The following is a 27426-nucleotide window of genomic DNA, read 5'->3' as shown; positions in this document are numbered from 1 at the left end:
CCAATGTTTTATGGTGGTATTTTATTTGTACTGAAATGTGATTTTAATTGTGTGTTAATAAATAAAGTTGCCCAGTGGTCAGAGCTATTAGAGTCATAGCAAGAGCGTGGCGGTGGTGGCGCATGCCTTTAATCCCAGCACTTGGTAGACAGAGCTAGGTAGATCTCTGTGTGTTCAAGGATACAGCCAGCATTGGGGACACACACCTTTAATCTCAATACCAACCAGAGAAGACCTGGAAGTCTCTACAGACAGGCAGTGAAGAGGTAGTCATTTGTTTGGGTTTACAACCAATGAGAATGCAGAACAGAAAGACTATATAAAGACAAACACACAGGAAGTAGGCTCTCTTTTTGGAGAGCTCTCTTGGCTGAAGAGGATTGCTGAAGCAGGAAGGTAAGGCCCTTAGCTCTGACCTTTGGCTTTCTTCTCTGAATCAGCTCTCTGTTTCTTTTTTAATAAGATGGTTGGTTACATCTACAATGTTTATTCTATTCTTTTTCAGCATTTGCTAGATATGGAATCCCCCTTGATGCCTCTCCACAGATGAGGAAATAAAAAAATTCAGCTAAAATTTTGTAATATTATTTTCACATGAATAAAGATTCACTATTGTTATTTGCAATGCATTATTAGAATTTTGAAGTTTTTCCCATGAATTACCATTCTTAAATATATACACAGTGATTTTTAACTATGCCATATACATGAATTTTAGGGACGTTTAAATAAATAGATTCTACATAATTCCTAAATGACTGAAACCAATTATAAGATTTTACAAATAAGATTATTGGGTCCAGACTTCTCTTAGACATATTAGACAGAGGAAAGCCACACAGAATTTATTTACATATAATGGAGTTGTCCTCAGCATGCAAGAATTAAATGATGTCATTAGCAGGAATTGGGGATGAATTAGGAAGTCATCATGTTACATAAACAGTCTCTGGAAATTCATGCTTTTCAGACTGTAGATATAATTGTGTGTGTGTGTGTGTGTGTGTGTGTGTGTGTGTGTGTGTGTGTATGATTGTCAGTTTATGTGTGCATGTGTATGTGTACATTCATTAAAACATTTAAGGTAGGAGAGGAATTACTTGAGAATTTAAGGCCTTAAGGAACTAGGGATTGGGAACCCAGTGTAGTCAGTATAAAGAAAATATCACACCTGTTTCATTAATTCAATATGCTCAAAAACATCATGAAGTCAGAAGGAAACTTCTTACATTGAGGAAGATGAACAACTGATGTGAGTGAGAGGGGGAAAATACCAACTAAAGACACGTGACACATATGTGAATTGCCAGAATAAAGTCATTTATGCTGTATATTAATTAAAAAAATAATTATACCACACATAACAAAGCCGGATACAATACTGAAAATTGACAAGTGGAATTTTTATTTTCACATTCCATAAAAGGTAAATTTTCTGTCTTCCTATGAAAGACTCTTCTTGTCTCATTGCTCTATTCACACATCTTATGCCCCCAGGTTAGTTAATCACAAAACCAGAGGTCATGCACTATTTAAATATTTATTATTAATGGACAATCAGATGCACATAAGAACATTAGCCCTATGTGCCTCATCTCAGATACTAAATAGGACACATTTTCAACCACAGCAATGACGTGCCCAACTTTGTTCTACTTTCTCTGTAGTTCATATCCACTGAAGGAGGTTCATCAGCCCACACTCATCAGAACACTCTGACACTGCAGGTTCTAGAATGCAAACAGAAACAGAGGTCTAGGAAAATGTTATAAGAACAACTTTCACATTAACACACGGTCACTTCCCATTTTGTATTTGTTTCTAAGATACTCAAAACAGACTTCTTCACAGCCACTTCTGGACTGTAAAGTGGGCAAAAACAATGTAGGAAATCAAAGATAAAGCAAAAGAAATGGGTCAAGACAAGGAATTGAACTATTAAAACTGAGGCTTGGGGATAGAAATGATGTTTTAGGAATCAAATATTTACTTTATCTTCTCTGTAATAATGATTTGTTTGGAGGATCAGTGAGAGATCTTATTTAGTAATTGATGTGTAGGACAGAAGATCTCCATGGATCCTTTTGAATATTAAAAAAATTGTAATGTAAGTGCAACAGTACATCTGTGATGAGCTGGATAGGTATAGAACAGCAGGGTTCAGGAAATTTGGGTATTTTGTCTGATTATTTGTTCTCAACACAGTGGAAGCACAGGATTTGGTTAGATATTCTGTAACTGTTACTGTAGCATCGGTCACAATCTGCATGATGTGTGGAACTCGATTGCTCTAAAAATGGAGCTGCTTTTCCCTAAAGGGACTTCATAATAAAATTCCCATTGTATAACCAGGAATGCTGACTTTGTGAGTCCTTCCTGAATCAATACAACATGTCTCAATGTGAAACATCTGCCAAAATCTACTGACATCATTTCTGAAGGCATTAAAATACACAGATTGTTAAAAAAGTCCAGGGATCAAGTTTTCCCAAAATGGCATCCTCCAAAGAGCCTTAATTTTCACAACTATGAGTGATGTCATGAAACTAGCTGAACTCTCCTCATATATATTTACCAACCAAATTTAATTACATGAGCATCAGATGTGGAGCCCCAGGGAAGGGACTGTCCAAGAATCCTATAAGGGGGAGGATCTATCTGGAAAAAAAGAAATTGTGAATCACAAGTAGCCAGTCCTTTGGCTACAGAGGAAAAAACAGGTGGGAATATGTCTGCCTATATAATGTGCTAATCTTAATAGCACTTCACAATACACACTGACCAGCCTTCAAGTTGGACAAAGATGTTCACTTTGATTTTTCTTTTCTTGCTCCTGAACATTCCACTTCCTGTGTCCAGTTTCATTCATTCCAGATGTTTTTGGAGAATGAAGCAGAGTAAAGACAAGCATGGAGACTTGTTGACAGGTTGTATCTTCATCCTTTTAAGAATGCAGTGGCCTGTGGAGAAAGATTATTTCAACCACATTCTTAATATACAGTAAGTTTGTTTATATTTTCCATGTAAATGTCATCATGCATATTTCATTGTGGGTAGGAAGATGAGAGTCAGAGCAATGCTTTTGAGTATTTGGCCTGTTACCCAATCTGAAAACTAAGAAATGACCTCAAGTTCTGTTAGAGACACAATGCTCTTTTTCTACTTTAAATTTGTCCAGAGAGTGTTCTGTTTTTCTCCCAGTTATCCACTACTGAAAAGGCTGGAAGCTGAGTAAAGAAAGGACTCTCTATCTTGTTCCACCACATATAGCCCTCCTCTTGACAATTTCCACAGCACAGTAGCTGATGGTGTCTTACTGAAGGAAACCCCACACTATTCAATGACTATCATTCTAAATGAGTGTAGCTAAATGACTGTCAAGTAGAGTCTGTGATGACCCTTTGATCACTATGTCGCTCCTAATGCATGTGCTAGAGCAACTAATATTTGCAGCAACCCTAGCTCCAGAGAATTTTTACATGTATATATAGTTACTCTCTCAGATGCTCTGCATGTGGTCACATTGTGCCTTCTAAAGTTGCATCAAGAATGAAGTAGGAGACCTGGCCACTGTGAACTTCATATGTGTTCCTGTTTCTCCATAGTTCACTTATATACATGTGTAACTACTGACCTTTAAATTCATAGTCTAGTTCTTCACGTTCTCTATAGGTAAAGAAGGGATATGTGGACTATATAAGATATATTTGCATTCTTTGAAATGTAAAGCTGTCACTAACATGGCGACTGCTTACTTTCCTTGTCACTTCCTTGAAAAAGAGCTGTAGCATGTGATACTTGGCAACATTTGGGAACAGCTATGTACCAGTTCATCTTTGCCATTATTTGAGAGGAATGTGTCTCTTCCCTTTATGTCTAAGTCATTTATGCCCTGACATTTATATCTCACTAACCTCTTATGTTTTTCTTTCTGTAATTTTACTAATTATAGCTACATATTTTACCAATTTGGGCACAATACACATTTTATTTCATCTATTTCTGATAGTTGTTTTCAAACATAGCTCTTTAGTCCAGTAGGCAACTCTAACAGCTCATGTCATTGATGTTTATTAATGTTTAGTGTGCAGGAGTTAGTGTTTCAGATTCATAAGATATAATCTCAAATTCCTGTTAACTGTTGCTGAAAATTTCAATGACATTTTTCATGTGTTAACAAAAAATATTATAAGATATTTTTGTTCAACAAATGTACACATAAATATATTTATACACAAAGTTACTATAGTGGTACAGTTTATATAGGGGATAGAGATTGTATTTAACGCTGAGAGAATCATTCAGAATGAAAAAGTATATTTGTTTGTTTGATTTTTATTTTCCAGATGATACAAAATGAGTAAGAAGACATGGTAGTTATTATTTTTCCCATAAATATAAACACAAAATGCTATTGTTCTGTTCCTACTAGCTTGTTGACAATCTTTATTTTCAAAATTCATAAATATTTCCCACACATAATACACTTTATAATCTTTCATTTTACAAATATATCTTACTGCAATTTCTAGATGTCCCTAGTTCTCAATACAATGCTAGTTTTGTGTATTTGTAACTGGAAATGTATATAAAGTGTGCTCTCTATAAGAAAATTTATGTTGGACAGATATACCAAGTATATTTACATTGAACATACTTCTGTAAACATAAAATATGTGAACAATGCTAGGTATATGCACTTAATCTCTGCATTCAGGAAAAGAGTAGGTGTATTTCTGTGAATTTGAGGCCAGTCCATTTTAGAGCCATGTGTCATTCAAAACTATGGAATCCATGGCACTTTTATGGCTTCAAGGAGTATTTCTCATGTCCATACACACAGATACATGAATTTACCAAATATACTCTAGCATTTAAATTTATTAAAAAATAAATCTTTTGAAAAAACATCTTGTGCCTGCAATAGATAAACCAGAAAGAAAGAAACAAGATGAAGATGGACATGAGGGAATATGTTAACTGTATTGTCCACTAATTACAATTAATTATGAGTACAGGAGCCAAATGTTGCCTCAGAAACACTACTGAGCACTTACCAGTCATGCTTTGAATGCCTTATCCAATTCAGTTTGTTTCCTTAAAATTACCCGAAACTTTGCTCATGCTTTACATGTATTTTTCATATTGTTCAATAATTTCAAAATGAATTCATGATCAGGTTTACTGTTCGGTCAAGGCTGTGCCCTGGTATTTACCTTCTGAGCAAGCACTCAAAAACCAAAGACAGACAGCCCCCTCTGTGGAAAATGCAAAGGCTTATCTTGTTCATGGGAGATGCATTCTCATGAACTTTTAAGGCTTTTGTAAGCTTCCAGCTTCTTATGTCATTCCAACTTCACAACACAGGAGATTTGTTTCAATCATAGTAGATGGTTGGGAATATTAGATAATCCTCATTCTGACTACAAATGATCATCTGTAGATTTTTGACTACAATAAACACTGTTCTATTTACAGAACATCAACTGTAACCTACCAGTTTAGCCTGGCCTTGGCTATTTCCATTGATGAAATCAACAAGAACCATGATCTTTTACCAAATATGACTCTAGTTTTTGTATTACTAGCAGAAAGTATAATACTGTGTCACGATTACACAGTCTCATTTTTTTCTGAACAAAATCATGAAACTCCCCCTAATTGTGTCTGTAATAAAGAAAGCAGGTGTACAGTGGTGCTTACAGGAACTTACTGGGCAGCATCTGCAATAATTGGAACATTCCTGGACATCTACAAATCTCAGCACATAAGTTTTTCTTTTGGGGCTGTGATTCTGCAAGAAATCTTGTCTCCATTGGTGCTAAGATGTGTGAGGAAGAGACTGGCATCACACTTATGGTAAACTGTGTAGTTCAAGAGTACTATTCAGACTTGATGGGAATTCTACATTTCCTTGTGTGAAGCAGCGATAAGGGAAGAAGTAATGACAGGATTTTCTAGAACACTGCTTATAATTTCTTAGCAGTGCGTGATACTTCATGCTGCTTCCTATGTCCTAGGTCCTTCAGCTTACTGTGGACCTTTCCATCTTATCTCAAATGATAATTATCAGTTTTTCTATCTGTATCAGATGGCTCCCAAAATACATCTGTAGCCCTGGCCATGATTTATGCTTTACTTCAACTGTAATTGGGTTGGGCTGGCCATCTCAGACAATGATCAGGCTACTCAATTTCTCTCATATTTGAGAACAGAGATGGAAAAATACAGTCTGCTTCACCTTCATGAGCATCATCCCAGGCAACCTGCATTTATACATGCCAAGAGCTGAATGTATTATAACCAAATCATGACATTATCCACAAATGTACTTATCGTTTTTGGTGACATGGACAGTACTCAAGGGGTGAACTTTAGAATGTGGCAATCTCCAGGTATACAGAGAATATGGGTCCCCAACTCACAGTGGGATGATACTATACATAAGATAGACGTCATATTTAATTCATCCATTGGGTCTCTGGCTCTCCCACACTATGGTAGACAGAAGTTTTCCTGTGTCCTGCAGCTGCTTGGTCACAAATAAACACACAGAGGCTTAGCAAATTTTCATGAAACACCACCATGCTGAGATTTCTGATTTTAATTTTTTTTTGTCTAGATACTGGTTCATCTCAAATACTCAGATGAATACCTGAATACCTGGCAAGGCTAGGTGGATAAAATTTAACTGTGAAGTCTAAGCATGCAAGTCTAATGCACTGAAGACCTGCTCATCCAATGCCTCATTACAATGGCTAATGGTGCAGACTTTTGATTTTTTTTTTTTTTTGGTTTTTAGAGACAGGGTTTCTCTGTGTAGCTTTAGAGCCTATCCTGGAACTCACTCTGTAGTCTAGGCTGGCCTCAAACTCACAGAGATCCACCTGGCCCTGCCTCCCAATGCTAGGATTAAAGGCGTGCGCCACCAATGCCCGGCTTTGATTTGGCCTTTATTGATGTCGGTTATGATGTATACAATGCTGTGTATGCTGTGGCCTAAGCCTTGTATGAGATGCTTTTTCAACAAGAAGATATTCAGCTAATGGATAATAGGAAAAAAAAAACCTATGTAAGTGCTTAAAGGTAGTATTTATTGTATTGGATGATATTTGGTGTCATCAGTATCAGAGTGATTAAGAGTCTCTTAGATGCTCAAATGTAATGTATGAAGAAATATTAATGAAATATATTTCTAAACATTTTTTTCTTGCTGAGGAAATAATTCTAGCCATTACTCTAAGTCTCTAATGCAGTGGCAATTAAATGGAAGAAACAATTTATCAATGAAAATCAGTGATTATGTTACAAAGCAGCTGATATCCTCACCCCATCCTAATACTGAAAACATATCAGTCCTAAGTCATTAATGCTCTCCATGTTGAGAAAATGAGCTTTCATTTACTAATTCCCAACTAAGTTCTAATCAGTGTAGGAGATGGTTTTCACATGTGTCCTTGGCTGTTTCTGCTCCCGCTCTATGCTCTAGGGACCTCACTTATAACTCTGAGAGTAATCATACAAGAAATTTGCTAAGATCCTTTTTGGTACATACATGCATATTTGTGTATGTGAATGGATATTGTCACTGTGCATGGCTGTATATTTGTGTGTTTCTGTGTATCTGTGTTCCTTTATATATGTGTGTGCTTCTGCCTAGCTGCAAATCTGTCTGTCTGTTTGTAGAAGTGATCATAAATTTGGCTTATGGCAATGTCTTTATGTATGAGTGTTTGTTTTTGTGTGTATCTTCCTGTGTGAATTAGTGCATGGGTCTACATGTGTGTTTTGCATGTTTCTGTGTATGTGCTTGTACATACATATGTCTGTGTTGCTGTGCATGTGTGTGTCTGTGGGTATGTCTTTGGAAGTTGGCATAAATTTGTCTGTGTCAATGTCTCTCTGTGTAGTTGTTTATATTTGCATATCTCTCACTCTGTGTATTTCGGCGATTATGCATGTTTGTGTTGGCCTGTGGATGTATTTTGTGTGTTTAATTTTCTGAGTGTCTGTTTGAATGTTTATGTCTCTCTGTCTATATGTGCCAGTATGTTTATCTGTTTGTCTGGGCATGTACCTGAGTGTGTAGAAATGAGTATATGCCTATATTATTTATATATCTCTGTATGGATACCAGTATGTCTGTATGTAGCAGTGTGTGTGTGTGTGTGTGTGTGTGTGTGTGTGTGTGTGTGTGTGGTTGTAACATCATGATCTCCTTCAGTAATTTTACTGTTCTTGCTAAATAAAAACAAAGCATCATTGCCTCAGCTACAAAAAGGACACTTGACAAGCTTTCAACATACCTTCATGAAAAAAGTCCTGGAAAAATTAGGGTTACATGGGATATACATCTAATTAATGATGGTAGTTTACAGCAGGCCTATAGCCCATAACAATTTAAATGGAAAGAAACTCAAATTAATCCCACTAAAATCAGAAAGAGGACAAAGTTGCCCACTCCCTACATACTTTTTCAATGTAGCATTTGATGTCTTACCTAGTATTACTGGAAAACTGAATGAGATTAGGGGATAGAAATTCTAAATGAAGAATCTAAAAACAAACATTTGCTGATGATATGAAATAATACAGAAATGACCCTAAAAATTCCACTGGGAATCTCCTACATCTGCTAAACACTTTCAGCAAAGAAGAAGGAGATACAATCAACTCACAACAATCAGTAGTTTTTGTATATACAAATGTCAAATGGGTTAAGAAAGAAACCAGGGAAACACTAACTATTACAATAGCCAAAGGTATAAAATTTCCTAGGGTAACCCTAAGAAAGTGAAAGACTTCTATAACAAAAATTTCAAGTAATTGAAATAAGAAATTGAAGAAGGTATCAAAAGGTCAAAAGATCTCACATACTCATGAATCGTAAGGATTAACATAGTAAACACTGACAGTTTACAGAAATAATCTACAGATTTAACTTAATCCCCATCAAAATTTGGACACAATTATTTCCAGATCTAAAAAGGAAAATTCTAAGTATAATTGAAAATATAGAAATATCATGATAGCTAAAACAGTCTTGAAAAATAAATAATGAAGTCATGCTGTGGAATGTTGTTCTCTATGCTGGGAATATGTGTTGCTGTGATTGGTTAATAAATAAAATGCTAATTGACCAGTAGCCAGGCAGGAAGTATAGGCAGGGTGAGGAAAAGAGGAGAATTCTGGGAAGAAGAAGGCTGAGTCAGGAGACGCCATCCTGTCTTCCAGGGAGCAGCATGTAATGGCACAGAGGTAAAGCCATGGAAAGAATGGTGATATATAGATGAACAGAAATGGGCTGAGTTTAAGTGTAAAAGCTAGTTAGTAGTAAGTCTGAGCTAATGGCCAAACAATTTTAGTTAATATAAGTTTCTGAGTGACTATTTTATCAGTGGGCCACAGGACTACAGGAAACCTAACAAGACTGGAGAAATCATCCAATTGCATTTGTCATACCAACATGGGACCCTCAAATTTCCACAAGGCCTAAAAGAGTTTAAAAAGAGCTTCTAAACACACAATACTTGAGGGTTGAAACAGTATGGCAGATTCCCGTTGTGGTACACAGAAGCATCTCCAATCCAAGCAGTATGCTGCATGGTGATTTAGCTTTTGCTAGTACAAAAAAAGAAGAGTTTTCTGGGCTACATGATTCTGGATGGAGACATGGACCCACTGCTTCACAGAGTCAGCAGAGAACATGGCATCCATGGCATATTTGGAAGCTGAGGTGGGTGGAGTCAGTAACCAAGGCTGATGCTTTCTGTACTAGCCATGCAGTTTAACAATTTAAAATCTTTCCTGGTTAGAGAAAGATTATAGATTCACAATAAGACAGATTCAGATGAACTAGAACTCCAAACTGTTTAAAATGTATGTAAAAATGTACACAGGCTTGGAAAAGAAAAGAAAATGAATATAGACAGTTATACAAAGAAATAGTTTTAAAAATTAAAGTCTTTAAAGAGATAGTAAAGCTAGTATAAAAAAATAAGGCATGTAAAGATGGATATTAATTACACAGAGAATGTGAAGTGTATTGTCTTTGGGATTTTTAACTGCAGAAAGACATTTGATTATAAATGCTGCTCAGTTAAATCAATATGTATATTTCAAAGGTGCCTTTATTTCAAAATTTGTGTTTAAGGATATGTTGCTTTGGAAAAGAAGTTCTGTTTTAGTTTTCACAGAAGATGAGTACCTATGGATTGCTTCCAGCCTAATATGGTTTGGTCAAGGAAGACCCCCTGAAAGGTCTCCAGATGTTCCAACATCCAGATCAGCTTCAAGACAACTGGCTCAGAGAATACAATGTCACAGACTATTCCAGTCAGTACTTGACTGTAATTCTTAATTTTGTCAGCATCACCATAAGAATACAGTGCCCTCAAACAGCAGGAAGTAGCCTCGATCACTATGCCCACATTCACCCAAAACAGATCATGGATATTTGTCTTTGCTAGAGATTGGTTACATATTGTTATTGGTCATAGTCAATATCTTTTTTTAAAAGTAAAAAGAGGGACTTGATATAGATGTGATAGGATGAAAGGGTAGGTTATTAAACTTACTTTTAGAGAGCAACTTGTTTTAACTTGCTATAGATTTTACTTTATTGATACAAATTTAAAGTTAATTTTGTTATACTGTACATATATTTCTATTCTTGTTTAAATTATTAGGTTTGCACAGCTCATTTATAATTGTAATAGATAATTAAGAAATACAGATTAATAATTAGTCTTCTATGATAGCCAAATTTATAGTCATGTTAAGTTTTCTAGGTATACATGGATATAATTCAATTATGTGGGTAATATCGAAACATTTCAAAGGCCTACAGAATATGGCATTTAAAAGTTTTAAAAACTTAGACTTTCTGGACAATGAAACAAGTCTGCTCCTGACAATATGGATTTATCTCAAAGAAGAAGATGGGCATTGAAGACATTCCATATGAAGTTTATCTTCTTCTTGGCAAAAATAGCCATTTGGGCAAGAAATTGCTCTTGCCTGGACTGCTTGAGGAAATGAATAACTGGACATGCAAGATCCATGGAAAGGTCATCACTAAACTTTGCAAGGCAAGATGGTCCTTCAGGTTCCTGCTTCACAAAAGAAACTGCCAGAAATTCTACAGGACACAGAGAGAAGTGACTGAGAGTCTCTAGGCTATGGGTCAAAGAAGGATGCCCTGAAGTTGCACAGGAACTTTGGATGACTGTCCAGGCATCTGGGTGTCTCTGTCATTCTAGATTTTTGGAAGTTGCTTACAATGCTTTTCCTGTTTACTTAGGTAATATTATATCCTTCTGAGTTCTTTGATGTAGTTGAAAACATGATAGTTATAATTATAATTTTCCCTGTTTATGATAAAAGGTAAGTTAGATATGAAACCTTAGACTCACAAATATAGGATAAATAGAATATTTTCTTTAATTTTGCCAAATACAAATAAACTAGATATTATAACTGTAATTCTTGCTCGATAATTGTTTTGTTATATGTGATTTTACTATATTAAAGTTAAAACCTTCATTTTTGATTAGACAGTAAAGGGGAAGTGCTGTGGAATGTTGTTCTCTATGCTGTGAATTATGTGTTGCTCTGATTGGTTGATAAATAAAATGCTGATTAACCAGTAGCCAGGCAGGAAGTATAGGTGGGGTGAGGAAAAGATGAGAATTCTGGGAAGAGAAAAGCTGAGTCAGAAGACAAGCCCACAGTCCAGGGAGCAGCATGTAATGGCACATAGGTAAAGCCGTGGAAAATGTAGCCACATATAGATGAACAGAAATGGGCTGAGTTTAAGTGTTAAAGCTAGTCAGTGGAGCCGGGCGGTGGTGGCGCACGCCTTTAATCCCAGCACTCGGGAGGCAGAGCCAGGCGGATCTCTGTGAGTTCAAGGCCAGCCTGGGCTACCAAGTGAGTTCCAGGAAAAGGCGCAAAGCTACACAGAGAAACCCTGTCTCGAAAAACCAAAAAAAAAAAAAAAAAAAAAAAAAAAAAGCTAGTCAGTGGAGGGCTGAGATAATAGCTGAGGAGTTTTAATTAATATATACCACTATGTGTTTACTTGGGTCTGAGTGGCTGCAGACCAGGAAGGACACAGGAAAACTTCAGCTACAGAGTCAGAATACAAACAGGAACAAAATTTAACATCTACGAACAAATAGTGCTGATCAAGCTCAATGTCTATATGTAGAAGAAGGCAGATAGATCCATCTTTAATAAGCTTTACAAAGTCTAGTACAAATGGATGAAAACCTCTAAATAAATCCAGCTACACTAAACCTTACAGAGGAAGAAGTGGGGTATAGCCTTGAAATCACTGGCACAAGAGATGACTTTTTGCACAGAATGATTATATGGAGGGCACTAAGATCAACAATTCATGAATTGGACCTTAGGAATCTTAAAAGCTTCTCTGAGGTAAACAACACCGTTATTCTGACAAAAAAGTAGATTACAAAAAAGAAAATGTTTTATCAACTCCACAACTGACAGAAGCTAATATCCAAAGTATAGAAAGAAGGTTAGAAAAATTCTCCATTAACCAATAGGCCATGGCTGCCAGAAATCAAAATAGACTACCTACAGACTTCTCTTCTTTCTTCCAGATCCAACCCAATTCTGGTCATAAGCTTTGCAACAGATCTCCTTTGGCAGCCTTCATAACCCGACTCTTTCCATTCCCTTTGAATCCCACAGACAGTCCCCTTCTAACATTGTTTTCACCACACACTGCTGTATCACAGCACCCAAATACAGCAGGGTCCACACCTTTAGGAATACCAGCAAGGATACCCATAAACCATTTTTTTTCCTCACAGTTTCCTTATATCCAATTGCCCAGACTCAGCCCAAGCAACAGAACACCTGTGGAAGCCTGCTCCCTGGTCTGCTGCCCTTATTAACTAGGGACCCCAAAGATCTTTCACTTATAAGCTCCAAACCCCAACTTGTTACATTTTATCAGTCCCCAACATCATGTGGCATCCCCAGATAACCAAGGGCTGCTTCTCCTAGGGCAACAAGTGGGTTGAAAGCAGACCCACAACTCTCATACTGCTCCTGACATCCAATCACCCAGGTCTGGTTCTTGCAACATTGTTGAAAACTTGTTTTTGTCTCTAGTTTCCTCTTGGGCCCTCTACCCAAGAGATCACAAAGACTTTTTTCATCCAAATTTCTTTCCCCCAAATTATCCCAGTATTCTGGCCTCCAACACAAGCAGTCATTCCATGTGAACATAACAGACTGAGCATGTCAGAAAAACAACTAGCACACTGACATCTTTCTTCCCAAAAATCTAGAGTGGAAAGAGAAACCAAGGAACAAAACACTCACCTAAAAAGATAAAATCTAGAAATTGGCACCCATATCTATAAACCTTCTAGACCAAGATGCCCAGAAGCAAGCATAAAAACAATCTATAAAGGCAAGCGAGATAAATCTCCAACTAGAGCCCAGTTATGCTACCACAATAGGTTCTAAATATTTCAAGATAGATGAAGCCCATGAAAAGTACCTTAAAACAAACTATATAAAGTTGATACAGATCTATGAAGAGAAAATGAATAAACATGACAAAGAAACCCAGGAAAACACAAAGAGAAATTGGAGGAAGTGAAGAAACCCCATATACAAATCAAGAATATACAAATACAGCAGTGAAGGAAAATAATATAACTGTTAACAACATGAAAATGAAAAGAGAAATAATAAAGAAAACACACATTGAGGAAATTGTGGAAATAAAAAACTTAGGAATTTGAATAGGAACTACTGATGCAAGATTCTACAAAAAAAGAAGAGATGAAAAATAGAATCTTAGGCATTGAAGATATGGTAGAAGAAATGGAAACATTGGTCAAAGAAAATATTATATCTGAAAAAAACTGCCAAATAAAACATTGAGTAAGTTTGGGACACTATAAAAAAATAATTAAATGCAAAAAAGCAGAGTAAAGGCCCAGAAAAATATTTCCAACAAAATCAGAAGAAATTTTTAACCTACAATGAGAGATGCCTCTCAAGTACAAGAAGCATATAGAAAACCAACATTAGAACCAGAAGAGAAACTTCCCTAAGCACATAATAATAAAAAAAACAAACATACAAAACAAGAAAGCATATTAAAAGCAAAAGGGGAAAATATAAAATAAAGCCGGGCGGTGGTGGCGCACGCCTTTAATCCCAGCACTCGGGAGGCAGAGCCAGGAGGATCTCTGTGAGTTCGAGGTGAACCTGGTCTACCAAGTGAGTTCCAGGAAAGGCGCAAAGCTACACAGGGAAACCCTGTCTCAAAACAAACAAACAAAAAAATACCAAATAACATATACAGACAGTACTGATTTGCAAAGGGAGACTCTAAAAGTCAGAAAGGCCAAGACTGATGTGCTGTAGACTCTAAGAGACCAGAGAGGGCAGTCAGGCTACTATATCCAGCAAAGGATTCAATTGCTATAGATGGAGAACATAAGATATTCCATGATAATTCAAAATAAAAATAATATGTTTCTACAAATACAGGCATAAAGAAGTTTCTAGAATAAAACCGCCAACCAAATGATTTAATTACTTTCATGAAAACAAAAAGTATAAATAATCTCAGACCAGAAATAAAATAAGGAACACACACACACACACACACACACACACACACACACACAGCACCAACAAAATATCAGGAATCAACAACCATTGGTCATTGATATCTCTCACTATCAAGGGTCTCAATTCACTAATAAAAAGACACACCCTGACAGAATGGATGGAAAACCAGAATTCATCCTTTTACTGCATGCAAGAAATACACCACAACATCACGGATAGTCATTACCTCTGGATAAATTGATGGATTAAGTTATTTCAAGTAAATGCACCTAAGAAACAAGGTTGTGTAGACATTTTAATATTTGACAAAAAAAGACTTCAAACCAAAACTAGTCAAAAGTGTTAGGAAGGCCACTGCATACTCATCAAAGGAAAAATCAACAGAAATGATATTTCAATTTTCTACATCTATGCCCCCAAGACAAGGTCTCCAAAGTTCATCAGAGGAACACCAATACTGCTTAAATCATATATTGAACACACACATTGATAGTGGGAGAATTGATTACCCATTCTCACCAATAGATAGGTCATCCAGACAAAAACTTAAAGGAGAAATACCTGCATTAACTAATGTTGTAAATGAAATGGGCCTAAGAGATATTTGTAGAACATTGCACCAAATCACAAAAGAATATATCTTCTATGTGCATCATGGTACTTTCTCCAAAATTAACTACATTCTCAGAAACAAAGCAAGTCTCAACAGATAGATGAAAATTGAAATAACTTTCTGCATCATATCAGACCATCATGAATTAAGGCAAGATATAAAAAACAGCAACAGAATTCTCACAAATTCATGGAAACTGAATAACTCTCTAGTGAATGAAAAGTACATTGGGACAAATAAAACATATGACATCCTAGACTTCAGTGAAAATGAATATACAGCATACCCATAATTGTGAGACTCAAGAAAAAAGTGGTACTAAGAGGAAAGTTCATAGCACTAATTGTCTACATAAAAATACTGGAAAGATCTCACACTAACAACTTTACAACATGCCTAAAGTCTCTTGCAAAAAAGGAAGTAATGATAACCTGGAGGAGAAGAGAAAAAATAAATAATCATATTTATGTTTGAAATCAATAAAATAGCATCAAAGTGAAAAAAATAAAAAAATAAATGTATTGAAGAGCTGATTTTCAGGAAAAGTTAGCAGGATAAACAAGTCCTTGTCTAGTCTAACTAAAAGAAAGACAGAGAATTATCAGATTAAAAAATAAATGACAAATGACAGGGGTGCAAACAATAGACACCAAGAAAATCTAGAGAATCATAGGAACATACTTTTACAACATATATTCCACCAAACTGGAAAATCTAAAATAAATGGATAATTTTCTTGGTAGAAATCCCTTTCAAACTTAACTCAATATCAGATATACAATTTAAATGGACATATAAATCCTACTGAAATAGAAGCAGTCATTATATGTCTCCCAAGGGGAGGAGGAAGCCCACAGTCATAGAGTTTTAGTGCAAAATTGAACTAGATTTTCAAAGATGAGTTAACAGAAATTCTTTTAAAATTATTCTACAAGACAGAAATGAGATCAATATTACCTAATTCATATTATGAGATAAAGTTACCCTGATCACCAAACCACAGGTGAGCCTAATAAAGAGAGAATGGCAGACCAATTTTCCTGGTGAACATCCATGCAGAAATACTCAATTAAATACCTGTAAACCTAGTTCAATATCTCATCAAAATGATCATCCCAGAGATGCAGGGATGGTTCAATATGTGGAAACCTACTAAGGTATCAACCATATAAACAAAATGAAAAAAGGAAAGAACACATGATCATCTCATTAGATGACAAAACCCAACACCATTTCATCATAAAAGTCCAGAACAGAATAGGGATGTAAGAGACCTGCCTCAATATGATGAATGTGATTTACAACAAGTACATGGCCAACGCTAAAATTAGTAATGCTGATTTCTTTAAAACCTGTATTTTTTACTTCCCTTTTCAAATTATATAAGACAACGTGAGTGTGAAAGTACATTTGAATGTTTTAGCTATAATAATGGAAAACCACAGTTAAGATATCCCACTTTACAGTGAGAATGAATAGCTGAAAAAAGGCCTAGCTGGGCAGTGGTGATGCACACCTTTAATCCCAGCACTTGGGAGGCAGAGTCAGGTGGATCTCTGTGAGTTCAAGGCCAGCCTTGTCTACAGAGTGAGTTCCAGAAAAGGTGCAAAGCTACACAGAGAAACGTTCTCTCAGAAAACCAAAAAAAAAAAAAAAAAAAAAAAGACCAAATAAATTAATGAGCATGTTTTTTTTTTTTTTTTTAGTATGAGCAAAAACTAAGGTCCTCATTGTGGTAAGTGCATACATCTAATTCAGTCAGTAAATGCAGCAATATCTTAAGGTCCATCTACACCCTCTATGGAACATTCTGAATGTAGATAAATCTGCATAGCACATAGACACTTGTCTGCCCATGTTTATTTCAGCATTATTCAATACAGAAGATACGGAATCAACCTTTGATCCACCTTAACAGAAGAGGAAATAAAGAAAATGCTTCCTATAAAATTTTGTTTTTATTTCATATAAACAAAGACTCATTATTGCTATTTCCAATTCATTCATAGAATTTGAAATGTTTCATTTCATTAATTAGCACAATTAAATATATACACAGTGATTTCTTTTCTTGCCTTTTTGAGAGAGGGTTTCTTTGTGTAACAGTCCTATCTGTCCTGAAACTCATGCTATAAAACAGGCTAGCCTTGAACTCACAGAGATCCACTTGCCTCTGCCTCCAGAGTGCTGGGTTTAAAGGAGCGTGCTACTACCATCTGGCCAAGTGATTTTAAACTATACCATATACATTGATTTTAGAGAACTTTAAATAAATAGCTTATATGCAATTCATAAATGATTAAACCAGTGACGAAAATTAACAAATATGATTACTGGGTGCAGAATGTTCTTAGGCATACACAAATTTAGATGAAAGTCTCAAAAGATTTATACATACATAGTGGAGTTGTCCCCAATTTGAAATAAGTAGATTATGTCATTAGCAGGAATTGAGGATGGAGAAGGATGTTGTGTTAACTAAAGAGACAGACTCTGGAGATTCAGATTTTTCGCAGATTATAGATGTGTCAGTGTGCATCTCTATTTGGGTGTGCATATATACACACATGATTGCATGAAGAAAGTAGGAGAGGTATTATTTGAGAACAAAAGGCCTGAAGAAATTGGTACTGGTATACTACATGAAGTAAGTATGAAGAAAATATCACACATCTCATAAATTAAACAAGCACTCATAATCATAAAGTGAAAAAAGTGTTCTAACTAAGAAATGAAATCAGTATTTACATGAGCAATAGATGTGGGTGACGGAGGGGCAAATACCAACAAACGACATGCTACACATGTGTTAATGGCCACAATAAAAGCATTTATGATGTATATTAATTAAAAATCATTATTACACCAAAAACAAAATTGGATACAATCCTGAATCTGGACCACTGGAATTTTAATTTGCACCCTTTAAGAAAGGTGAATTTGCTCTCTCTTTATATGAAAGAATCTTCCCTTCACATTCCTCCATATCCACATCTTAGGACGATAGCTCATCCCAGGACCAGAGGTCATGTACATTTTAAATATTTCTATTTAAATGTACAATAAGATCTAAAAGAGGACAGTAGTCCTATTTGCCTCATCTCAAGTACTAAATAAGACCTATCACCACACACAGCAAAGACTTGACCCATATATTCCTACTTTCCCTGCAGTCCATGTCCACTGAAAGAGGCTCATCATTCCATGCTCATCAGAATACTCTGACACGGGCAGTACATGTTCTAGAATGCAGACTAAGTAGATGACTAGGAAAATGGTGTAAGGAGGTCACATCCCAGTTTCTATTTGCTCATCAGATACTCAAAATAGTCTTCTTTGCAGCCACTACTGGATTGTAAAATGAGCAAAAACAATGTAAGAAATCAAAGATAAAGGAGATGAAACTGATTTTTTGAAAAGTATGCATTTGTGAGAACTGAGGATCATGGAGGAATATCATGTTTTAGAAATCAAATATTCAGCTTGTCTTTTCATTAATAATGTTTGATTGGGAGGAGGAGAAATGCTATGTCTTATATAATATATGAAATGAGGAACAGTGGTCTGGTGTTTTCTCTGGATCTTGTTGAATATTTAAAAATCAACATTTAATGTAAAAATAAACTGTGATTCTTTGATGAGCTGGATAGTTTTGGAACAGCAGAACTCAGGAAATTTCTGAATGTGGCCTGATTACTGGTTCTCAAGAGAGTAGAAACACAGGATTTAGTAAATATTCTGTACCTGTCATTTTTGTAGCATAGGCCCCACTGTACATGTTCTGTGGAACTCAATTGCTACAAATAAGAAGCTGCTTTACCCTGACAAGAACTTTGTGATACAATGCCCAGTGTATAACCACGAATTCTTTTTGAGTAGTCCTCCTGAATTAATAATGCATGTCTCATTGTGGATCATCTATTAAATTCCATGACAACCCATTTAAAGCATTAACATTAATGGGTTGTTGAGGCAGTCATGGTCCAAATTTTCCCAAGATGGCCTCCTGCCAGTGGCATTAATTATCACAAAGATGAGTGATGTCATGAAACTGCGTGAACTCTCCTCATATATATTTATCAACCAAATTTAATCACATGGACTGATGATATTAGATGAAGAGAACAGAGTGTCAGAGATTGCTCAAGCAGTGAGGAAACACCAGCAAAAACAAAAAGCATCATAAATGCACAGGTGACTCTTCTTTGTCCACAGAAAGAAAAGCACATGGGCATACTTGACTGCACATTTGATGTGCTTATCTGCATGGCATGTCAGAATTGGTACTGCTTAGGCATACAGCTGGACAAATATGTTCATTTTGACTTTCCTCTTCTTGCTCACAAGCATTCCACTTCTTGTGTCCGGTATCATTCATCACAGATGCTCCTGGAGAAGAAAGCAGAAAGAAGAGAAGGATGGAGATGTGGTGCAGGTTGTGTCTTCTCCCTGGCAGCAGTGCCTTGGCCAGTGGAAAAAGAGTATTTCAACAATGTTTTGAATATTCTTTTGTATATACTATGAAACGTTATCATGAATATTTTATGAAGGCTAGAAGAAGTGGATCAGAGCAAAGCTTTGAATCTTCTCCCCTATTTTCTCAACCTGCCCATCAATAAACAACTCAAAATTCTTTTAGAGACTCAATGCTATTTTTCTAATTTTATTTTGTCCAGAGTGTTTCTTGTTTTTCTCCCAGTTACAACTCCAACTTACATGGCTGGAAGCTGAGTTAAGAAAAAATGCTCTACCTCGTTCTATCACATATAGCCCTCCTCTTCAAAGTTTCCATAGCACAGGAGCAAGTGATGACTTATCAAATGGATCACCATTTTATATCAATTAGTATCATCCTAAGTGGATACAAGTAAACAGCCATAGAGTAGAGTCAGCTGATGGTCCTTCCATCAGTGTGTAGGGCCTAATACATATGCTAGGACAACTAATATTTGTGGCACATTTAGCTGCAGAGAATTTTCACACAGATATACAGTTCCTATTTCTGATGCTCTGAATGTGGTTACACTATGTCTTCTGAAGCCTCATCGAGAACAGAAGTAGGAGACATGTTCATTGTGAACATCATGTTTTCCTATTCCTCCGTGCTTCACTTACATACATGAACAACCCCTGGCCTTTAATTTCAAAGTCCAGTTCTTCACTCTCTCTTTAGTAAAGGAGGAATTGTGAACTGTATATGATATGTTTGCATTCTTTGAAAAGTGAGTCTGTCACTTCTCTTGTCACTTGCCTGAGTGACAGCTGTGGCATGGGATACTTGGCAACACTCAAGAACAGGGTTAGAGAAGGTACCTACTTGCACATCTTTGCCATTATTTAAGAAGCATGTGTCTTCTCTCTTTGTACCTAATTTTTTTATTTTCTGACACTTACATCTCAATTACCTCTTAAGTTTGCTTTTGTAATTTTGCTAAATATATCTGCATATTTTGCCAAACTGGGCATAATACACATTTCATTTTGTAGATTGTTGATGGCTGTTATCAAACACAGCACTTTAGTTCACTGGGCCACTCTAACGGCTCAGGTACTTGGTGTTTCTGAATGTTTAGTGTGCAGGAGTTAGTGTTTAAGCTTCACAAGTTCTAGTCTCAAATTCCTGTTGTGTGATACTGAAATTTTCAATGACATTTTTGTGTGTTACAATAAAGAATATACTAAAATTATTTTTATTTTTAAAATGACAGGTAAATTTCTATTTTTATACATAAAAACACAGTGATACAGTTTTGAAGTGGAAATGAGATTGTATTTAACTCTGAGTGAATCATTCAGAATGAAGGAGTATGTTTGATATTTATTGGTCAGTTGATATGAAATGACTATAAAGAAACATAAGTTATTATTCTTACCACATAACAGAAACACAAATTGGTATTGTTCACTCACAACTGACTTGTAACTCATTTTGTATTACAAAAATACCCTCATAAACATTTTTCATACATTTTACACTTTATACTCTTCTATTTTACAAAGATTTAATACTGGCATATACAAATTTCAGTAGGATGCTGATTCTGTGTTAGTGTAAGTGGAAAGTCAGTCATGAGATATTTTCTAGAAAAAACGTTATGTTGATCAGATATAACAAGTGTGAATATATGGCGTGCCTAGGTAAACATAAAATAGGTGAACAATACTGGGGAGGTAGTAAATGCCCTTAATCTCTGCACTCAGGACCTAGAGAAGTTTTATCTACATTTGAGGCCAGTCTGCTCTAGAACAAAGTATTATTCAAAAGCATATAATCCATTCCTCACTATGGCCTATGTAAGCATTAGTCCTGTCCATACATACAGGTGAATAGTGACATATATCTTTACCAAATACATCTCTGGTAGTTAGATTAAATTAAAAATAAATCTCTAAAGGAAAAGTTTTATATCTGTACTAAATAAACCAGAAAAACAAAAGAACAAGACAAAGTGGATATGAGGGTATATGTTAACTAGATTGCCCACTGATTATAAAAAGTTATAAGCACAAGAGCCACATGCTGTGCAAACTATTATGTGTTCATAAGACATTATTTGACTGCCTTAGCCAATTTAGTGACTATCATAAGAAAATATCATGGTCTCATGGATTCACACATTACATGTGTTTTTCATATTGCTTGATAATTCCAAAATGAAGACACGATCAGGATTGCTGTTTGATTAAGTCTGTGTCTTTGTCTTTATCTGCTATGTAAGCACTCCCAAAGCAGAAATGGACACTACTCTTGTGGAAGATGCCAATGGCTCATGCTATTTATGGGAGATGCACCCTCATGAATTTAAAAGCTTTTGTAAGCTTCCAGCTTCTTATGTCATTCCATCCTCTGTAGCTAGAGATTTCCTGCCTGGCTCACAGTCAGGACAAATCTTTGTCACCTGCCAGTCCAACAGCTGTCAGACCCAACCAAGTAAACACAGAGACTTATATTGCTTGCAAACTGGCCGTGGCAGGCTTCTTGCTAACTGTTCTTACAGCTTAAATTAATCCATTTCTATAAATCTATACCTTGCCACGTGGCTCGTGGCTTACCGGCATCTTCACATGTTCTTTGTCATCATGGCGGCTGGCAGTGTCTCCTTCTGCCTTCCTGTTCTTTCTTTTCTCCTCTCTGTTAGTCCCACCTATACTTCCTGCCTAGCAACTGGCCAATCAGTGTTTTATTTACTGACCAATCAGAGCAACACCTTTGCCGTACAGAATATCCCACAGCAATCCTCAAAGCACAGGACAATTGTTTCAGTATTATTAAGGGGTGGTTGGGAATACCATCCAGTTCAGGTTGGTCCTTCTATTGACTACAAAGGATTATGTGTAAATCTCTGTCTGTAATAAACACCATACCCTTTTACAGAACACCAACTGAAAACAAACACTTTCCATTGGCCTTGGCTTTTTCCCTGGATGAAGTCAATAGGAACCCTGATCTTTTGCCAAATATGTCATTCGTATTTGAATTCTCTGAAAGTGGTTGTAAGACTGTGTCAGAATTATACAGTCTCATGGCTTTATCTGAAGAAAAGGAAGATCTTCCCCCTAATTATAATTGTAATGAAGAGACTACGTGTATAGTGATGCTGACAGGACCAATCTGGGAAACATCTGCGATGGTTGGGACAAGCCTGGACCCCTACAGATCTCAAAAGGTGAGACATTTTTGGTATGGGTTTGCAAGAAATCATGACTCTGTTGGTGCCACTCCCAGATGCTAAGAAGAGTGTGAGGAGGATACTAGCCTCACACTTATGTCAGACAATGTGGTTCAAGGGTGCTTTTCAGAGACTTGATGGGACCTCATTTCCTTTTTTGAAATTGAGATGAGGAAAGAAGTAACAGGTAAGAGGATTTTATGGAACTCTTTGTGGAAAGTTTGTTTACAAGTTCTTAGGAGTACATGCTACCTCATGCTTCCCACTGTGTCCCAGGTCCTCCATCTTACCTATGGACCTTTCCATACCATCCTGAATGATCATGAAAAATTTCCCTATCTGTATCAGATAGCCCCCAAGGACACAGCCCTACCCCTGGCCATGGTTTCTTTGATGCTTCACTTCAATTGGAACTGGATAGGACTGGCCATCTTAGACAATGATGAGGGTACCCAATTAATATCACATTTGAGAAGAGAGATGGAAAAAAATATAGTCTGCTTTGCCTTTGTGAGCATGATCCCAGTCAAGATGGATTTATACATGTCAAGAGCTGAAGTATATTATAACCAAGTCATGACATCATCCACAAATGTTGTTATCATTTATGGTGACACAGACAGCACTCTAGCTGTGTGCTTTAGAATGTGGGAATCTCTAGGTATACAGAGAATATGGGTGACCACCTCACAGTGGGATGTCACTACAAGTAAGAAAGACTTCACCCTTGACTCATCCCATGGGACACTAGCTTTTGCACACCACCATTCTGAGATTTCTGGTTTTAAAACATTTGTCCAGACACTGAACCCTCTGAAATGCTCAGATGAATACCTCACAAGGCTGGGATGGATGAACTTTAACTGTGAGGTCTCAGCTTCTAAGTGTGAGACACTGAAGAATTGTTCATCCGATGCCTCATTGCAATGGCTAATGGGACATACTTTTGAGATGGCTTTTACTGATGACAGTTATGACATATATAATGCTGTATATGCTGTGGCCCATGCTGTTCATGAGATGCTTCTTCAACAAGTGGATGATGGGAAAGGACACTATGCTAACTGCTTGAAGGTAGTGTGTCTCCTATTGGATGAAATGTTGTATCATCAATACCATCGCCTTACAGTCTGTCAGATGCCCTGATTTACTTTATAAATATTATAAATATTTAATAAAATAGAAATACTTCTGAAATATTTTCCTGGTAAGGATGTAATCTATAAGTTGGTATAAATCTTAATGCAAAACAATAGAGTAGAAAACAGTTTATCAAGGAATATCAGGGATTATCTTACAGAGTATCTGAATATCATCGCCCCTGCTCTATCACTGGAAACGTAACAGTCCTTCCTCATTAATCCTCTCCATGAGAAGAAGAGCCCTACTTCATCAATTGTGAAATATGTGGTAATCAGTGTATCAGATGGTTTTTACAAGTGTTCTCAATAGATTCTGCCCCACTGTAGGCTCTGGGGAATGTCTTTGGCACTTTGAGAGTAATTTCACAGGAAAAAGTGCGATAATTCATTTCAGAACATACATTTGTATACATGTGTGAATGGATTGTTCTCATTGAGGATAGGAGTATGTTTCTGTATCTATGTGTATATCTGTGTTGCTGTGTATATATGTGTTTCTTGCACATATATCTGCATATCTATCTGTCTGTGGAACTGAGCATAATTTTGTCCTATGTCAGTGTCTTTCTGTATCTATGTGTATATCTGTGTTGCTGTGTATATATGTGTTTCTTGCACATATATCTGCATATCTATCTGTCTGTGGAACTGAGCATAATTTTGTCTCATGTCAGTGTCTTTGTGTATGGGAGTTTGTTTCTATGCATAACTTCCTGTGTGTGTGTGTTTTACATTATATGTGTCTGCATGCGACTATTTGTCTATTTTGCATATTGCTTGCACATATGTGTATCTGTGTTTCTTTGCATCTGTCTGTCTCTTTGTCTGTCAATTTGTCTTTGGATGTGAGGATAAATTTGTGTATGTGAATGTCTCTCTCTATGGGTGTTTCAATCTGTGTATGTCTCCTTGTGTGTATTTTTCTATGAAAGTGTGCATTTGTGTGTGAGCCTGTGTGTTTGGAAGGTTTCTGATTCTGTGTGTCTATTTGGTATCATGTGCCTGTTTATGACTGTATTTTTATGTTTGTGTCTGGCACGCATATATAAGTATGTGTATATTGTATGTAGCTGTGTGATGTACGCATGTCTCTATGGATGTGAGTCTCTCTCTCTGTCCATTTGTCTCTCTCTCACTCTGTGTGTGTGCATTTTTCATATCAATGTTTGGTATCTATATGTATGTCTGTGTTTCTTTTTGGTGGTTTCCTCTGAAAGAATTTAAATTCTAGGAAGGTTATGATACTTTTATTTATCCACTTACTTTTATTACATTTATCCTCTGGGCACCTTCAATAACATTGCTTTTAAGAAGAAATCAGTATATTTTCTAACTTCAAGAACAGGCACATTCACTGTAGAATGCTGCCTCTCTTTCAGCTGCACTCCTTTCTGAGGAAGACTCACTTCACTAATCCTGTTGGAGAAAAAGTGAATATGAACCAGAGAGAAAATCAACAGGCAGAGTATGACATTTTCCAGGTTTGTAATTTCCCAAATGGATTGGGACTTAAGGTGAAAATAGGAGAATTTAGTCCATATTTTCCACATGGTCAACAGCTCCATTTATATGAAGACGTGATAGAGTGGGCCACAGGAAGTAGACAGGTGGGTCTGACCTAACTGTAATCATTTCTGATACACAGTGGTAACACAGTCATGTGGGTCCATATCTCCTGCCTTGTAACTAGTGAAAGGAAACAGACTGCCACAATAGGATGCTCTTTCTAGCCTCCCTCTTTATGTTTTTTTTCTTTTCAGTTTTTGTTGTGACATTTTATTAATTCTTTGAAGGTCTCAGACATGCATGCTACCCATACAGTGAATTTTTCTCCTTGCAGAAAATGTTTCTGGTATTTAATATAAAAAGAAAATTGATTGTTACCACTGTACTATATTATTTCCAGGAAAGTGAGCAATATCCTCTTGATGCCATTCTGATTATTACACAGTGCTTGTCCTTTTTTTTCTGCTGAAAATTTGACATAGATGCTGAAATACTGAGGCTAAATGTAAGGAGGATTAAAGTAAACATTTGCAAACCATTAATTATTATTATATAATTTGCCTTGAGACTTTTTACCAACAGGTTCATAATTGGTCAACATCTCTAACCACACATTAAGATAATATTTTCATAACCCATTTAAATATCCTATAAATGATAACTTTGTTCTTTCTTTTTTCCTTCTTTTTCTTATTAAATGTTTGTGGATGTCTTGTCTGCATGTATGCCTCTGCAACACTGGTATGCCTGGTGCATATAAATGTCAAAACAATGATTTGGATCCCTGGGAATTGGAAATAGTTCAGGGCCACACAGTGGGTACTAAAAATCAAACTTGGGCCTTTTATCTGATCAGGAATTGTTATAGATAACTGAGCCAATTCTCCAGCCATGAAGCATGTCCTGTGTAAAAGAAATTTCTCATTAGAAGAATATTTCTTGATCCCACTAATTCTTTCACAGTTCATCTAAACAAGAGTGTATCTAATTTTCTTATGTGTGTGGGGAGAAGGTAGTAGAAGAAAAATAAATGACTTCTTAAAATTTATAAATGATTTATTCTACTACAAGTCTAAGGTATGTTATAGGTATGAATTCTGATGTGGGTAGTTTCATGGTATTCAATTCCAAATTCCTGACTATAAAGTAGCTTGAAATTTAAAGGAGTAAACTTTAAAAAAATCCTCAAGTTTGATATAAAGTTGTATCTCATAGAGACCAGATAGTATAAAATCTACAAAATATTCTTTTTTCAGATTAACAAGGAAAGATACTATCAGGGAAGAGGACATATGAGCTGAAGGTATAGAAACTGCACTTTCTATCCATTCAGAGAGCAGCAATGAAATGTCAAGTGTGCTCTAACCAAGCTCACTTGAGCATTACAAAAAAACATCCACTGGAGGCATATAGAAGATTAGGTACAATGCAAGCAGTGCTCTACTCACAGATATTAAATTTTCAATGCAGAAAAGAGGAACAAAAATATAAAGAAATCAAATCAATACAAATCCAAATGTCAGACTCATAGGCTTAAATATGAATATGTTCAAAGACATACTAAAAAAAGAATCCAAAGAATGATTATAACAGTATTCCAGAATATCAAGCAGGACACAAATCACCTCCAGCAGAATGCAATGAGATCACAAAACCTTGCATAAAATAAGGAAATGAGTGAGCATGTGACTAACACATTTGAAAAGGTATAAAATGATGAAAAAATTCAAACTAAAATATGTAGAGGAAAGAAAATAAATCAAAAAAATTCTAGTAAAAATTCTCACTAACAAAATATTTCAAGTTGAAGATAATATGGCATACTTGAAAAAAAGGCAAAAGAATTAGAAAACTGATAATGTGACAAAGG

General features: G+C 36.1%; 1 pseudogene; it reads left to right on the top strand.

Moving 5' to 3' along the window:
* The first annotated feature begins 2803 nt into the window (after window positions 1-2803).
* Window positions 2804-27426, top strand: part of LOC131902649 (vomeronasal type-2 receptor 116-like) — a 57355-nt pseudogene continuing 32732 nt past the window's right edge.

This window comes from Peromyscus eremicus, chromosome 1 (genome assembly GCF_949786415.1).
Source record: "Peromyscus eremicus chromosome 1, PerEre_H2_v1, whole genome shotgun sequence".
NCBI lineage: Eukaryota > Metazoa > Chordata > Mammalia > Rodentia > Cricetidae > Peromyscus > Peromyscus eremicus.
The sequence above is the reverse complement of the archived record's forward strand: the minus strand, read 5'-3'. Positions and strand labels throughout refer to the sequence as shown.